Source organism: Daphnia pulex, chromosome 2, assembly GCF_021134715.1.
Source record: "Daphnia pulex isolate KAP4 chromosome 2, ASM2113471v1".
Lineage (NCBI taxonomy): Eukaryota > Metazoa > Arthropoda > Branchiopoda > Diplostraca > Daphniidae > Daphnia > Daphnia pulex.
This window is the reverse complement of record NC_060018.1, coordinates 1137366-1151288: the sequence shown is the minus strand read 5'-3', so window position 1 is coordinate 1151288 and position 13923 is coordinate 1137366. Positions and strand designations below refer to the sequence as shown.

The 13923-nt window shown below is 43.3% G+C and overlaps 1 long non-coding RNA gene across 3 annotated transcripts in view; it reads right to left on the bottom strand.

Moving 5' to 3' along the window:
• Positions 1-8299: 8299 nt before the first annotated feature.
• Positions 8300-13923, bottom strand: part of LOC124188908 — a 50553-nt gene continuing 44929 nt past the window's right edge. For all 3 annotated transcript variants that reach the window (XR_006872528.1, XR_006872527.1, XR_006872526.1), the window contains exons 3-6: positions 10423-11483; positions 10025-10162; positions 8769-8843; positions 8300-8699 (exon numbers count right to left, since the gene is read on the bottom strand). This is a non-coding gene — a long non-coding RNA (uncharacterized LOC124188908). The remainder of the gene's footprint in view (positions 8700-8768; positions 8844-10024; positions 10163-10422; positions 11484-13923) is intronic.

Here is a 13923-nt window from a genome sequence, read left to right as displayed (position 1 = left end):
GAGAGCACTGGGGATGATGAAGGATTCTTCTTTTTCAACCCCCAGAAATTTCTTCATCCAAAAAAGGGACAGTTGGACAGGACACAAACAAATATAGAAATCTTTTTTTGATTTTGTTGTGCCCCCAACAAGAAGAAGAAAAAAAAAAGAGAAGCCGAGAATTTTTCGGGGTTTCTTGAATGACTTTTTCTCTCTCTCAACTGGTTCATTCCGATGAAAAATTCAAGGCAAATCTTTGGCGCAGAGAGAGATGAGACCTATAGAATTTTTCAACCCTCGTCGTCATCCATCATCTCCGTGTGTGTACACAGTGAGTGGACTATACACACGATTCCGCTGGGTTTAAGAGGGTATTAGACGGTTTTACTTTTTTAGGGTATGCGCATACTATACACCCTTGACGGTGCGGCGGTGGAAGTTTGAAAAATGACCATCGACGCCCACCAGTTTACAAAAGGTAGAAATAAAACTATTTCTAATGACATCAAAGAGGTTTTTTTTAAGTGACTCGGCTCTTTTCGGATTTTTCGGTGGGAGGAATATCTAATAACGTGCGGCGCACAACCAACAGGGCATTCAAGAGATATAGATTTGCAGCGGCCCAGAGGGAATGAACATCAAAACGGGACTGCATATCGATCAAGACAATCGCAAAGCGATGAATGGGCAAAAAAATTCGGAATCAACAGTCGGCATCATTTGATCATCGCCCAAACATTGATTTCCAATTGGAAAATAAAATCAGAATCAAGTCATTTGGTGAAAAATAAAAAAACACACAAAAAGAAAAGAGGAGCGGGGAAATTCTTTTTTAACCGCCGGCAGTCCAGCGCAAGAGAGGAAGAACGGGTCACGCAAAACGATAGAGGCAGCAGCTCAAAAGACCCTCCCGCGCCACCACCAGCTTAAAGAGGTGCGGCCGACTCATAAATCAATCGTCAGAGATTTCGGACAAGCAACCAGCAGCAGCCGCACGACCGAAGAAGAAGAAAAGATGCTGGATGGAAGAAGAAGAAGAAGAAGAGAAAAGAGCCTATACATAACATGTGCAGCGCATTTCTACATGCGTGACTGCCGGCCGTCTTCATATAATCAAACAGCTGATGTCTGTGTGTGTGTAGAGCGGCCGTTTCAAGACCAAGGCCTTGGGAGCTGGGGGATATGTGCGAAGCCCCGCGTTGCTGAATACACACACACATTCCTTTAGCATCCGTGAATAATTAAATCAATCCATCCATCACAGACTCGTGACACACGGACAAGACACACTCGGGGTAGAAAAAAATCGAATGAAAATCGTACAGACGTGCACGGCGCAAAAGTTCAGTCAATCGGAAATTGACCGGCCCATTCTTTGCGTCACCCATTGAAATATTTAGAGGCCTACACCGTCCTCAACAATAAGCCGAAAATTGGATTGAAAGAAAAAAAAAAATAAAACAAGAAACAAAAAACCTGGTAGGAAATTTATCCCTCGTCTGTTTACTTTGAACTGGGTTGCGTGACAAGAAACATCCCTTAGTTTTTTTTTAGTACCGTCCATACATCCCACCACCATCGTTGTGTGTGTGTATGCACAGCCTTCCCCTCATTTCACGTCGGGAATCAAGAGTGAGAAAAAGAAATGTATCCCCGCTGCAAGAAGAGGAGGAACCAACCCTCTTTTGTGTGTGCATTGCCTCTGTTTACCTTTCCTGTCCCGCATCAGTGATGGAGGTGATTTTAATTTCAACCGACCGTACCACCACCACCAACCACCACGCCAATGAACTCTCCCATCAACTAGCTGCTGTTGTGCTACCAGGTCGCCATCCTTGGAAAAATAAAGAATAAACTTTCTGTGTGGTTTTCCTCCTAATCAGCCCAGACTTTATTTCACATTTCTTTTTTTAGTAGTAGATCGCCTTATTATTATCATCATTAAAGCAAACACACTGGGGACTATCTTCCTTCATTTTTCGCATGTTGAAATTACATCATGACACCACTTCTTATAACCCACGCACACCCTTTGTGTTTTGTGCATCGTGTGTGTAGACATGCTCGTAATAATAATGATGGCAGCTGTAATTAAGACGGCAAACTAATTTTCAAATGATAGATGCCGGCGTCCGATATCAGCGCGCACGCAAGTTCAAATTCGTCGTATTTTTCTTTTTTTTTCCTTTCTTTTTTTGAAGAAATGGATGAAACGGGTAGCGACACGCCATCCGAAATAAATTCCGGGAAACTTTCATTCCTTCTAATTCTCCCGAGTCACTTTGGGGCGAGAATTAATGGAAATGGCGTCAAAGGCGCCCGTTTTCTTCCTTATCGGAAGTGTCGGGAGGGCTCCCCCGTTATCGCCACGTCACGAAATGGAAATGAAAATGTCACAGGGGCCCGTGATTAGCCGAATCTTTGTCAATCTGGAACGCGTCTAAACACACACACACATCTCTGTTTTCCAAATATATAAAGAGATTCTCGCTAGCCGTTCCACGCCCTACTTATTGTCATGCAAAAGAGGAGAATCCGATTGGGGACACAAAAAAATATCAAATAGGAAATGAAATAAGAATCGAAAAACAGGGCCCATCTGGCCCCTCTCAAAAACATAAGGCTCTTAGGAGCCAATCAGCGACTCGATAAGCTCACAACCCTCCTCTTCGATGAAACTATATATATAAAGTTATCATCATCATTTCTCCCTGCGACACCTCTGTGCTGTCCCATTGTTATTCAGCAATCAGTTGATCAAATATTCAAAACGAGTTTATATTAGACGACACAATATAGGCCTAGGACGACGTGTAGAAAGAGGCAGGTGAGGATCCCTTATCGTCCCAAAGAGATCAAATATAAAAATTCGGAGAGAGGAAAAAGATTACATCTCTCCCTTTTAGTGACAGCAGAGAGAGAGAGAGGGGAGAGAAAAATTCAAATGCAAAACCTGGGGGGAAAAAATTGGAAAAGATTTTCTTCGACACCCTCCCCCAACTACCTCGCCCCTCATTGTCATCGCTTATCGTGCTGTACACAGGTCTCACACACACACAATAGACGTACAATGCATACGCGAACATAATATCTTCTTTCTTTTCCCCTCCCAACTCAAACGATTGAAACAGATTTTTCCGGAATTGGGTCGATGGAAGATTTCTTCACACAGATAAATACAACTGCATGCACTGCGCCAGTGTTGGATGACTGAGAGAAAAAGAGATCAAAACGGGGGCACGGCCCTTTCTTTTCCAAGGTGATATTCCCTCCCAATTTCGTCGTGATGATGGCAGCAACTACACTGAACTATAATACGCCAAGCTACAACAATATGGGTGTCGGTTTATGCGAGAGCGCCGGAAAGCTGCCGGATTATGAATCCAAATGGGATCGCTTCTTCTTCTTCTACTTCTTTTTCCTGCACGATTCATATAGAGCACACAGACACAGGGGCAAGGGCGGCTTATAACCGCCGGGGTCGTCTCCTCTTTTTCGCTGTCGTCATCGTATTAGATATAAATTTACATTTCATACTGTATACGTACAGTATATGGCGCAGCATCGGCTTATGGCCCCGATAAGAGGCCGGAACGGGACACACACAAAAATGGAGGGTAGGAAGAAAAAAAAAGATGTCGTAACGCAGGAAGAAGAGGGGGGCCCCCACAATAACTGAGAGGTCGTTGAAAGCAAACAAGGCTAGTCGTGTATGCACAGTAGATAATATTAAATATATATATATAAGTTTGTCTTTGGATGATGATGGATGTGATTGCATACAGCTGGTACACTACTCCCCCCCCCCTTTCACTAATAAAATATTAACAAGAAAGAAAAAGAGATGAATGGAATTATGATCATTATTGACAGCTGGCAGTCGGTGGAAAAAAAGATTTCTCTCACAGTTTTCGATTCACCTGGTGAACCCGTCAAATGATTTTTTATTGTGGCGGAGGAAATGGGACACGAAAACATCGTTCACCGGTTGCGGCCACATGGCGTTCGTGCACAATCGGGACGAATCAAATATCTACACGCCCCCAACGAAAAAGAAAAAATCAATCTCGGTTGTCTGTATCGTTATCGTCGACTGTAATCACGTAATGGCCTGGCATTACGGAAAGAGAGGCAAGCGAGGTGCGTAGATCCTGTCGCAAAGGAGAAGAAGAAAAAAGAGATCGACTTCCGATATAGTCTCTCCCGTCGTCTGCCGACATATCCGCCGTCACGACGACACGATGCGCCCCTCTAGCGAGAACAAGTTAACGATCCCTCGACTTTTGCTCATTGCAGCTACTTGTGTCGTGGCTTTTTCTTCTTTTCGCCGTCATTACGATGATGGCTCGTGCATCAAGGAAACAAAAGACGTCGTTGATACATCAGAAAACGGCGACGGAAGAAAAGGCAGAGACGAAGGAAAAAAGGGGAAAATCAGTAAAAGAAGAAGAATACCCGTTTTCTCTTCTTTCTCTCGGCCCGTATTGCCTGACATGTCGGGTATCGGTTGCAACAGACAAGACATGTTGTAACTGAATATAACCGCCCCTAGCAGGAAGAAGACAGAAACACTATTCTTTTTTTCTTTGAGCGTAGCCGTAATTAAACATGTATACGATAGAGAGAGGAGAGTATGTAAGAGACGAGTCTATATAAAAATATAACTAGCGGCCATGTGTAACAAGCCCTCTCGGCAGCTATCAACACCAAGTGAGCCAACGAGAGAGAAAAGAGAGCCTGTTATATCTATCGCCCAAGTTTTCTTCTTCATCTTTCTTTTCTCTTCTGGAGGGGTTATGAGATCCTAGCGCGTTCAGCCAATCGAAGTCAAGTGCAACAGATTTATGCTCTTGTTAGTCCCTCACACACACATACTGCTGGTACTAACAACTAAAAAAGAGCTTTCTTCCTGGATGGCTCCATCTTCTTCCCTACGCAGCAAATTACATAAGGCAGCAGCAGCAGCTCTCCTCTTGGCTCACCATTCACGACCGACAAACGAGGCACTTGGTTGCCTCTCCTTTAGAACTTGTTGGGAGGCGACATCTGCACAGCGTTCCGTTGCACTGAAGAGGCCAGCAGCCAGAAAAGTAAAGAAACTGGTTTAGTTTTTCTTCTATTTCACGGGAAAAAAGGAATCGCCGTTTCGGTCGGTGGGTTTCGACGCGTGATGAACGATTTCAATCACGAACCGATTCACAAACTGCATCCACCTATATCAATCCTGTCACGCCATCTGACCACCCCAAGAGCCATCTCCAATGCCCATTGTGCGCACACAATACGAAAAAGGAGAAGAAGAAGATGGAAAAAGAAATAGTTGCGCATTCACGTTAAACGACATAAAGATATCAAAATAGCCTAGTCGCTAAATCATTCGCCAATAAATCTGCTGCCGGTTTGTATAGAGCCTATTATCTCTTCTTTTCTTATCTCGATAATTATTCAGTGTGGGCATATTAAAAGAGACTTAATCATGTCGTGATGCCGAGAGTGGCCAGTTCTTCCACACTGCTGCTGCTGCTGCTGCACACATGTGCGTGACGCAACCGAAAAAGGGGAGACTACTATTTCTAATGGAGCTGTGTTTTGTGTGCAACCTTCATTAGCCAAATGAATCTTCTTGGCCGTCACAATGAGACAGGAAGAAGAAGAAGAAGAATAGTGACAGACAAGACACGACTGTCGCGTGTGTTCTCTGCTAAATGGAAAAAACGAGAAAAATCCTTTCGTCAAAAAAGGAAATAAGACAAAAGAGAATCTTTTGTTTCATTTTCCACGTTGTTTGTCTGCATAATAATACACATATGGGGGGGGGAGAGAGAGAGTCGCGCCGTCCGTCTGTCTTTGCTGACGATAGCGAGTCCCGACCGAGCCCACCCAACGTGAAAAATAAAAAAAGGAGGTCCATAGTCAAGGTGCTCTCTCTGCGTGTGTCTACTCTTGGAAACAATAAAGAAACTTTTACTTTCATCTTCTTTCATGAACCCAGAAGCCAGCAGGGCCACCATATCCCCCTGTTTACACGGGGGTTATCCATGTACCGATTTAAAGAAAAATAGAATGATATTGTCTTCGATTCAAATTACATCGTCTACTCCCCCCCATCCATCCAATCTTGTACAAATAAATATTAAGGGAGATTTAAGGAAACTTAAACTAGGGCTTGTTGGTGAGTATTAGAAAAAGAGATCCTGCGCTTTGCTGGACAAGACACACACACGCGCCCACCCACCGCCCCCTTTTGCTCAACCGCCCCCAATTGGTATCGTTTTTCCTCGTTTGAGTTGTAACGCAGAGACAAAGAGGATTGCATTACACTCGTTGCTATTTTCCTATTCTTACACAAAATTGGCGGCATGCCTTCGTACAGGCTCAACAACATGCGAGGTTGTCGTTGTTGGGGGGGATGAGCAAACAGGCAGCAAACACGACCAACTACGGTAGTCACATCATATCACTTTGCAACAAGTTTTTAGCTTTTAGAAAAAGAAACAAAATTTCAACAAGACCTTGCCCTTTTTTGGGCAGCAGAAAAATGTTGACAAAAGGGGTTGGGTTAGCTACGTGGTTGCACGTCATTCCCCCTTTTTATCTTTTAACCAAATTAAAGCCCCGACAACCTTGTTGTCAAAATTTCTTTTGGGAGACAATTGTCGACTGTGTTTTGCATATCCACCAACATCTCACGAATCCTTTCATCTAAGAGAATTTAATATTCGAAAATGTTTTCTAACGATAACGACAGAGTCCAGTTTTGTTTCGCCACACGTGGCTGGTGACCAAAAAGGGATTGAACAAAAAGATTCTAAAAAGAGAACGACACGCATTTGGCGAACGAGCACACCCATGTGGCCGTCACGACAAATCCCTTTACTAGCATTTCAAGAAATGTCACTTACTTTTTCTATTCCAGCGATTCCGGGAGATCCATCACGACGACGAAAAAAATACACACACACTCACAACAAACAAAACACTATACATGGGGCAGCAGGGAGCAGGTTTTTCTTTTTCAGTTAACAATCTTGAAAATGTTCACGTTTCAACGATGGCAGCCTCACCATATTATCACAAAATGAAACAAATTCCTTTGGAAAATTAAAAGTCGGGAAAGAAAACAAGTCAACTCGAGTTCTGTTTTCTGCCTGAATGGTTCATCACTTTGCATTGTTATCCGTGCATTGAATGATAACACGAAACCACTAAACCAGCAATAAACTCTCCCCCTCACGCCTTGTGCCACGCCACGTTTTCTAATTCTCGCGACTGAAAAGACTATTTCAAACAAATGACAGTCGAGTCACGTTGTTGCCAACGTCGCGAATTTCCAGTTGATCTGGCGCCCGCCACCGATGCCCAGATTTGGCTCCTTCCACGCTAATCAATTCACATTCATTGGTTTTTGATTGAAAATCCAGATAATTGATTTAATCTCGTTGGATTTTTTTTTTTTCAAAATTAAAAAATTCGCTCCATTGATTTTTGTGGCTATAAACATGGCGCCGTTGGTGGCGCGAGGGAGGGGGAGAATTTGAAAGGGGATCAGAGAGTCTCCATCAAAGTGGAAAATGAGATTCACTTTTTATACAAGAATAAAAAATGGAGCATTGAAAGCGACTGATCGATCTCTTTCATCATCGATACGAGGGTTTTGTGTCGAAAAAAAAAATAACATGGGAAACACTAGATTCCGTCGTCATCACATGTAATATTATAAAATATCAGACAAGTAGTAGTAGTACATCTTGTATATATACAAAAGCTGCCGTGATGGAAAATAACGAAATCTATCAGTTGTGGTGCGTAGTCAAGTAGTTTCCACATGACAGGGTGGCTGATACAAGATACTACACGGCATGATGGAAGCCAAGCCGTAGCTAGAGCTGGGTGATGGAAATTTATTAGAATTGTGTTGTAGGCTATACTAGGTGCTCTCACGGTAATTTTAGATGCGATGAATTATAAAAGAGGAAATGAGAAAGAAGAAAAAAAATCAGACTATAAAATTTCGATGCCGAGAATTTGAACTAAACAAAAAAGAAATGAGACCTTCCAAAAGAATAGGGAAGCCGATATTGAATTCCACTGGCGGCAGCGTGAATTTATTCTTTTTTTTTTATATTATTATTATTTTCAAAGGCTTGAAGAAAAGAGCTGAGAGAGAGAGAGAAGAAATGCCAATGATCCTTTTTGGACAAAAGGAAATACCATCAGATGGCGGCGACGTGGTTTGGAGGCCTGAATTCATCAAACATTCCTCTCTGCTGCCGACTCTTTTAATCGAAAAGGGCCGACGAAAAAGTCGTGAATAAAGTGATTAATTATAAATGAGGTGTAATCTCCTTTCCATCTCGTTAAATTAGAAAAATCACGTGCAAAAAAATCGGGAGGAATCCGACACAAAAGGGGAGGAGGACGTGACTGGGAGAGAAAAAGGGCGATTGCATAATACACGAATGGGCAGAAAGAATATGAATTGATAAACAGCAAGCAAGCTGTATAGTTATATGTTGTATATACATCTATCTATCGTCTGGTGTGATTCTCCGGGACGGGTCGAATATCAAAAAGAAGAGAAATGGGGAATTTTGATGAATAAGAACCGCTCGGTGGCCGTGACGATCGAGAGCGGAGGCAAATACCACGGCGTATCATCGCAGCTATAGAAAACTCTTTGGTCGTGACTGATGATGTGAACTGGTGGCTGTCGACCGTATCTGAAAGACGCCAAGGATGGGCCAAACAGAATAAGAAAAACGGACTGTATATACTAGACTATACTATACTTTTCTCTCTCTGTTGATAAAATGCAGTGTCTATAATAACGAGGGGAAAATGCGTCCACCAGCAGCAACAGATTCCTATTGAAGATGGAAAATATTAAACAAGAAAGAAAATATCATCATCTAGTCCGAAGAACCTTTTTCTAGAGAAAAAAAAAAATCGTGGAATAGTTTCGAGGGGTTTTTCACTTCATTCTTTATAGTCTAAAAGTTATTCTTATGTATACTACATTTTCATTTTGAATAGCAACTAGACTCCTGATCGCCCCCCGATGACGAAGCTCCAGAGCAGCAGGAGCTGCTGGATGCCCCTGCTTCTCCCCCCTCCATTCTTTTTTTCTTTCTATCTTTCCCTTTTTGCTTTTAACACAAGAGAAACCATCAATTCTGTCGTGACAGTGCATTTGTTCCACGCGTTGGCAACCGAGGAGGGGGTTAGAAGTAAAACTTTTTTTTTCAAGTCCAAGCGACCGCCCCCATTCGATGAAGGTGGTGGACTGGCTGGTTCATCTTCTTCTGTTTTGCAGCTCCTTGGTGATGGCTGGTTGGGTAGGGTCGTCATCGCCCGGAGCGAATAGGTGACGACGTGTGATTCACGATAATGGAACTATGAAAGAGCGACGGCGCAGTTGGGGGCTGTTTTTGGGCTATAAAAACAAGTTCGTAGAATAGCCATGTGCCAAAACAGCTCACAAGAAGATGGAAGACAACCATCGTCTCTGGACCAACAGCACGGATGTTTGGTTGGGTTTTGATAGTTACCGAATGGGTGGCGTACAGTCCGGTAGGGTCAGGAGGTGGTGGTGGTGGTGGGAACCCAAAAAAATTTCATCATCATCATCATCATCATCACTGAAGCGCGGGGCCCGCCCGGATTGGCCATCTGATGGTTCCTCCTCTGTATAGTTATATAACGACAAAAGAGTCCCTCTCTCTCTCTCTTCTTGTTCATTCTTTTCTCAGGCAATGTTTGCTGTTGTAACGCGCGCGCCCGCTGGCCATCAGACTTCAACGGCCAGCAGGCCAAGCAGAAGAAAACGATGCATCACCAACCGAGAGACCATCATCACGCGTCCGCGTTTTTCCAAAGAGAGAAGAGAGACCCCCGTCGATTCTTCTCCTGCTGGCTGGCTATAATCATTTATATTAGAACCGTATATACACACACACACACACATATAATATGAGTCACTCGCTCTATGGCTGTGGTTTTTCCGCCCTGATATAATAGTTGCTGTATAGTAGTAGTAGTAGAGTACCTTATATATTATATACTGGGCCTCCCATTCCGCCTTCTCATCGCTAATGGTCGTGTCGACTTTTTAGGGATTATGGATTTTTCAGAACGGCGTGGAATCGACGACCAAATGACTTTTTCAACACCTCAACGGACACGACTAATAATAAAAGAAGAAGAAAAATAAAATAAAATAAAAAAGCGATGGGAAACGATGGTCGAGTGTTACGTGATGGACGATCAAAAGAGAAAATGGATTCAACGGGGCAACCGCGAAAACTAATAACAACAGTGTCAACAAAACAAATAAGCTTTATACACGGCTCGGCCCCCGTGATAAATTCATTTCTCACACAATAAACCAAAGGCTGTGTGTTGTGTGTCTGAACTCATCCACCGTGAAATGAAAACAAAAAATACCGCGTCTTTTGTCGTTTGTTGCTGTTGGTTTTCCTTGATTCTTCTGGGGAAAAAAAAGAGACAAATTGGGAGGACGACAAATGGCCGGTCCTGATTCTTCACGATGAGCGTCGCGCGGATAATTTCTCCGCCTGTCACGGGACGTAGGTGAATAATAACCCGAGGCTAAACAAAAACATTTTCGCGTCACTCGACAACAACAAAAATACAGAAAAGGCAAAGAACAAAAACTGTTTGCTTATTTATTTATTTTTTTTTTTTTAGATTTAACACTCTCCTTATAAAGTCTGTTGGACATTTGATGGATCATTTTTTTTGGCTCTCGTTCGTGCCTCAGCACGTTTAGTTAGTATGACCAAGGCTATTTAAGCCGTATATAGGAATCATCAAAGCACGCAAAGACTTTTGGGACCGAAAGAGAATACAAACCGAGACTCTATATCGGCATAATAGACTCTCTGCTGGACTCTACTATACTACTACTACGCACAGTCGATATCATAGACATTTTCGATTAGTCGCCAGGAGCGAGGGGCTTCGTGATGGGCTGCTGATTGAATTGCTGTACGGTACTACATGAATCGAGATGGAATAAAGAATCAAAAGAAATAAGGCCAAAAACGATTATGGAACAAGCCGAAGCCAGCGTGTCCGGTCCATCGGTCGTGTGAGAGACAGTCTCAACTTGGCTAGAAGATAGATACACCTAAACCATGTAAGGCAATCTAAGAAAGAAAGAAAAGAAAAAGAAAAAGAAACGAGACGTTGTTTGAGATGTGCTTCGGGGTCAATCCATCTTGGTTAATCGAGTTTGATATGTCTATAAGGCTTTTGTGGTCCAGTGAGAATGGTGTGGTGACTTTCAATGCTGCGCTCTCGTCCCACATGGATGTGATATGTCACTTCTTTTTTTCATCTGGACGTTCATCCTCCAGCCCGCGTCTCTCTTGACATTTTCGAGAGCTGCTCTAGACGGCCGTTGCTGGAAGGAGATATCAAAAAGGACATTGTGTTTCTGTCTCCTCTGCTGTGTGTCTTGTGTGGATGTGATGGTGGGCCAACTATAAAAATGGGAAAAAGAAAAGAAAAGAAGAGAATAAGATAGTGCCGGCTGTCCTAAACCCAGCAGAGAACTCGCAGTTGTTTGGGAATTCATCTCATCTTGTTGTTTGTTGGCCGCCAACTGACGGGGCGATATTATAGAGATATTACTATGTGTCTCTTCGGCTACACACTGTACACTATATACAGCGACACACAGTTGAAAGGCAAATATATAATAGTAGCGCGTACACATACAGAAGAAGCGCAGTTAAGATGCCTATTTATTTTTCCTTCATATTTTGTGGCGTTTTCTCTTATCCACAGCGATGTGTCATAGTAGGGCCTGTTGTGGTCTCTCTCTCACTCTTTTGCACATGACCGACGCTGAAACGGGGAAAAATGGGGGGAAGAAAAAGGCATCGTCAATCGTGTCCGCCTTTTTATAGCCGTCAACGGCGACTCGCCCGCAGCGCGGATCTTGAGCTGGGCGGCGAGAATGGGAGCCGAGGCGAAAGTGTTTCAACAGACGGCGATGAAAGAGGGGGGGGGTCCAGCAGTGCTGGACGCCGGGCAAAAAAAAAAAAAAAAAGACTTTTTATATATATACGACCAGAGTCCAGCCATCTCTCACGACGACGGGCCATACACAACACACAGGGTGCGAGGAATATTATATATAAAGGGGGGCGAAGGAATAATGAAAGAAGAGAGACTTTCTAGTACATCTAGCTGGAGTGTGTCGTCCTGCCTGCTGGACATGTTTGAATGTCTGAAAGCATGAAAAGCTTGGGCTGTCGTGTCGGGCCACCACAGTCACAAGCCATCTCTCCAGTGGAGCGTGATGAGCACACACACGGCCGCGAGGGGGGTTGCGTCTCCTTATAGTCGACCCAAGGCATATATAGAAGAGGGTCCTCCTTTTTCAAAAAAAAATAGAATAAAATGGGAGCTCGGACTCTGCGCGAACAAGAAAAGAAATGTAGAGAAATTGGGCCACGTCCAGCAGCGGCAGACAAAGTCACTGGGCCCGGCTTCGTTGCCACTATAGTACGCGCTTGCTTGAATCGCTCGCCCCCCTTCTCATGAATTGCATGAGCGTCACCAACAATGGCCAGAAGAAAGAAGAGAGTCTCATTCTTGACACCGTATCATCCATATCCACCGCCCTCTCGAGCCCTTTTAAACTACAAATATAATATACCAAAGAGGTCCCCCCATTTCTCGTCTAGTCGTCAGTGGAGAAAAACCCATTTTCTTCTTCTTTTCCCTTTCTATATATCCTCGGCTGGATCTCGAACCATTCTTCATCGATGCTGCCGGACGATATCTTTCTCTCTCTACTCATCTCTTTTGTTACTTTATTATTCCCTTTTCTCTTGTGAGTTGTGACGTCTCTCACTTTTTTCTTTTTCTTCTACTTCTTCTTCTTCCCTGGTTTTGGTGGATGGCATGTCGTGGAACCTGACGTGAACGTTTGCCGGACCTATCCGAAATCTCGTATGCACATAAATCAATCTCGTTATTTACCTTCCATATCATCTCTCTCTCTTTCTCTCTGACTGGGCTCTGGCTTAGACGTATAGAACTCTCTTTACTCTCTCTCTACTCTCTCACTGCTGGCCTTAAAATAGAAACGATGGACGACTTTTTGACTGCCAACCGCCGGGCGAGCCAACCAAATCGTATTTGCGTCCTTTGAAGCGGAGCAAAGTGAAACACCCAGGCTGCAATTTCTTATGCGTCCGGTAGATTTCTTCTTCTTCTTCTCTTCTTTCTCGATATGTTATTACGGGTAATTGAAAACATCTTCTCGGGAGCACGACGGCCATGCTCTTTTTCATATTTATTATTTTTTTTTCTCTCCAAAGGCTCCACGGTCCAATGTCCTTGCCAACCAATAAACGTCAAAAGACCCAACCGAAATGACGTCACCAACCTTAATAATAGACGTCCCTTTTTCGTAATCATATTTCTGTTCGTAAGGAGGAAAATTCGGTTTGAATCTTGAATGAATTACTTTTAAAGAAGTTATTTCGACGAGATTACCAATGAAAGGCAAATATATCAGGCGGCGATTGTGCTGGTGACCAAAGACGCAACTATTTTTGATAATAATCTCTCATTAAAATGCCGACATAATCTTGCAAGAATTTAAAACGATTGAAATGTTTGTACGGTACTTATCAAAGAAGACTACCAAAAAACAAGGTACACAGTATTCCTTGGAAGATTATTATCGAAAATTCCACCGTATCAAGGTAAACGAGACTGGTATACATAACTTAGTCTGTTAATTCCGCTTGTCACGATTCAATCATTAATAAGCCCGTCGTTCGTCTCGACTGGCGGTAGACTCTCTGAGCCAACCGAATCTTCTACTCGACTGTCTTACAAGTGGCTGAATGGCGGGTTCAAGAGTATACCGGAGAGCTTGTCAGTTGAAGGAGCCAGTTCGGC